The sequence below is a fragment of the Elephantulus edwardii genome, unplaced genomic scaffold, assembly GCF_000299155.1.
Source record: "Elephantulus edwardii isolate Elephantulus edwardi_28Jun2011 unplaced genomic scaffold, EleEdw1.0 scaffold00294, whole genome shotgun sequence".
Classification (NCBI taxonomy): domain Eukaryota; kingdom Metazoa; phylum Chordata; class Mammalia; order Macroscelidea; family Macroscelididae; genus Elephantulus; species Elephantulus edwardii.
The window spans coordinates 962732-966851 of record NW_006400044.1 but is presented as its reverse complement, the minus strand read 5'-3'; positions in this window follow the sequence as shown (position 1 = coordinate 966851).

The following is a 4120-nucleotide window of genomic DNA, read 5'->3' as shown; positions in this document are numbered from 1 at the left end:
GAGATTCAGTGACAGTTGTTATCAGAGAGCAGGGCTCTTACTGCCACCTGCTCACTGATAAGGACAGAGGAAATGAAAGGATGTAATAGAACCTTGCCTTCAGCGGGTTCAGGCTGCTGTTGAAGATTTAAAAAAAAAATCTGACAAATTGGCATTTTATTTTGAGCTTATACGAAATTGTACAAAAGTCTATTCAGAAAGAAAAAGGAAAAACCCTGATGTTATTCTGTGGGAATTTTGATTCAAGGTGAAAAGTGGTGTACACATGATCTAATTCACCATGTTTGCCCTAAGTAGGTCCTGATGATTTCCAAGGAAGAGTCTGAAAGCAATTTTCTCTGAGTCAAAGAGAGTGAAAGGTAAGTTTCGGTAAGCCTTCCAAGACTGACTGAATCCCTTAGCCCACTGAAATGGGAACAATATAATTTTAAAAGGGTTTCTGACGGCACGTTCAGTCCCTGAATTCAATAAAGTCCTTGAAATTAGCAGCTGTTTTTGAAAATATGTGCTGATCTCAATGGCTATTTCTGAACTTTATTGAGTATTCTGTACTTCCTTTCATAAAAACCATAAAGTTTCAAGTCAATAAGAAAAACAAATGGAAAGAAAACTAGTGAGGGCAGAGTAGTGTACAATGATAAAATTCTGAAAATCTTGCCCCTGAGAGGAATGTGTCCTCAGAGTTGCCTACACAAGGAGAAGAAAAGAAGGCTGTACTACATGCAAGCAGGCAGCTAAGCTCTTTATATTCATAATGGTCTTCAAATTTCATAATTCTGTGAGGAAAGGTATTATTTTTTCCATTTGACAGATTAGAAAACTGAGATTTAGGAGGATTAAGTAAAGTTCCTAAAATTATATTTCTACTAAGTAGTTGAGATGTAAATGAATTTATGGCAATTTTAATTCTAAAGTCCACAGAATTATTTTCTTAAACTGACTGGGTTTAAATATCATATTGCAGTAGTAGTAGACAGAATCGTGGTCCCTAACAATGTCCATATCCTGTAGACATGTGAATATGTTACTATGTGGAATATGAGATTTTGCAGGTGTCATTAAATGAAGGCTCTTGCCACAGGGAAATGATCGTGCATTACCAAACTGACTCAATAGAATCACCAGGGCCTTTGTAAATGAAAGAGGGAGGCAACAGGGCCACAAAGGGAGATTTAAAAAAGAAAAAATTCAATTGATACAATTATGGGAAAGACATCATGAGTCAAGGAATGAGAGACTCTCTTGAACCTGGAAAAAATAAAGAATGGATTTTCCTCAACAGCCTCTGCAATACCCCAACCCTAAATCACCTTGAACTCAGCCCTGTAAGAGTCTTTTCAGGAATGCTGGTAGTGTGTTGGTTAGAGCAGTGGCTACTGACCAAAAGGTTTGTAGTTTAAACCTACCGGCTGCCCCACAAAACGAAGATGAGAGCATCTGATTCTATAAGAATTACAGCCTTTGAATCCCTATAGAGCTGTTCTTTGTTCTTGAGGGTGGTTATGAGTTGGAATTTACATAATGTTAATAGGTATTTTAAAGACCTATCTCAGACCTCTTACCTCCAGAACTATAAAATAATAAATTTGTGCTGTTTTAAATAACTAAGTTTATGGCACTTTTTATAACAGAACAAGAGAATTAATGCAGTAGCCAAAGAAAATTACTATCTGCTCTTGGGTAATTCAGAACCTGATTCAATGTCTGGAAATATAAGTACTTAGCAAATGCTTGCTGAATTGAATTAACAGGAGGCAATATGTAACTTACTTTATAAACCCAAAACATGAGGTTAAGAAAAGACATTAACATGTAATGGGTTTCTGAAACTCATTTCAGTTCTTAAGTTCTCCCAGACTTAGAATGGTATTCCAACATCCCTCAACTAAGCAGCTAAAGCCTTATTTATTGGTGGCTAGTGCATGTTTCTAATGAAGCCATGAATGGGCTTTGTTCCCTTAGAGTAACTGTAATGATAATATAATTCAAAACTCAGACAAAGTTGTATTAAGCATCATTTTAATTTTGTATATTCTAAAAGCCTGTTCTAAATTCTCATTTCCATGGCAGGAAGATTATAAGTTGCCCCTCTGGCACCAGCTCCCAATGCGTACCTGCTGCAGGACAGCCAGAAATCCTGGAGTATCATGGCTATAAACCACGGGTCCTTACTTATCCAACAAAGCATATTGATAAATATGGACATCATGGAGCTTATCTCCAATTGAGAGACAGCAACAAAACAAACCATTGTGTAAATATTTAATACTTGTGATTGGAGAACATGCTGTCATGATGACAGACAAGATGGGTCAAACCTCATCTAAAGAATCTCAGCAAGTTACTTTACCTTTTGGGAAGATCAGAAAAATTTTTTAAAATGTTTTTTGAAATTTTAAAAAATGGTTAAAGATCTTGTTACAAAATGAAATAGAGGCCAAGTTCCAAAATCATGTTGAAATACAGTTTCATGAACTTTAAGATAATTATTTGGCATGACAATGTTTCTGAAAGGTAAACATGAAAGTCATATATTTTTCTTCAAATTATTCAGTGGCTTGTTTTTCTTATACCTTAGGGTAGATATTAGAACTCCTTGAGATAGTTCTTAAGATCCTTTGTGATCTGGACCCTGTTCTCCTTTATTCTACATACATTGAGTGCCTTTCTTGGTTAGCTCTTGTCCAGTCCTCAGTGGGGTAGCTTTTGTAAACTTCTCTACCTTTCTCATTAACACATAATTACAATTAATTCATAGCTGACTCTCCAGTGAGTTTCCAAGGGTTTAAATAGTACAGGAGAAGATTGTCTAACTTTCTCTATTGGAGCCATTGATGGATTCAAATTATGAAGAGTCTTTGCTTTTGGGTCAACATCACAATTTTCTACAGACTATGCCACCAGACCTCCTTTGTTGTTGGTGGTGGTGGTGTGTGCTGTTGAGTTGGAACTGACTCAGAGCTGACCCTCCAGTGGGTTTTAAGAGGCAGTAAATTGCACAGAAGATGTCCCCATCCTCCTCATATGGAACAATTGGTGGATTTGAATTGCGTTCCTTTGGGATCACAGAGCAGCTTCTTACCCCTATGCCATCAGAACTTCCTGACCTCCTTTGTTGTTACTATTGTTGTTGTTGTTGTTATGTGCCTTTGAGTCACCTGTGACTCATAGTGACCCTATGTACAATAGCTCTGAAGCCTGTCCTGCCCTGAGCCAGACTGACTGACACACCCACCCTCATTGTCCTAGTTACTGTATCAAACCATCTCAGCTGCAGTCTTCCTTTCCTGTCCCTCCACCCTTTCAGCAGGATGTCCTTCTCCAAGGACTACTCCCTTCTGGTCACATACACAAAGTATGTGAGATGGAGATTCAAAATCCTTGCCTCAAAGGAGAAACGTGGGGTGTTTTTTGAAATTTGGTATTGAAGTCAATAGAGATTCACCAAACTCTACCAAGGAGAGACCTTGGGCAAGTTATGAACTTTCTCTAAGTCTTAGTTTTCTCATCAGAAGATACACCTCAGTGTGCTCTCCCCATAGCTTATATTAGATGACCAATGGAAAATGCTCTGACTAGTTGAAAATACAAATATTTAAAATGTTCAGGACTTGAATACATTATACTAAAAGATTAAGCCAATCACAAAAGGATAAAGAGCACATGATCTTACTCATATGAAATCTCTAAAATAGTCATGTATACAGAGACCATAGTTTGCTAGTAGTTACCATGGCTTCATGGAAGAAAGGGAGGAGAAAGGAGAAGTCAGTGTCCTGGGGACACCTAGTTTCTGTTGAAAGTAATGGAAAATTTGAAAATGGATAAGGAAAGTGGTTGAACAACATGCATCACAGGTGACTCAACTACACATAACAACAATAACATACTATGACAGGCTTGGAAGCAGGTGTGGCATCTACTTCCTAAACACCGTACCTCTGAAAATTCTATGAACTTTAATAAAAGTAAATAGTTGACAAAAAAGCTTCAGTCCTTTTATTTATAGGGTCGCTATGAATCATGCTCTATTCGAAGGCAATCATCATCAATAATAACAACAAACTGCATTTGTGAAAATTGTTGACATGATTGATGTCTCGTTGCATGTATTTACCAC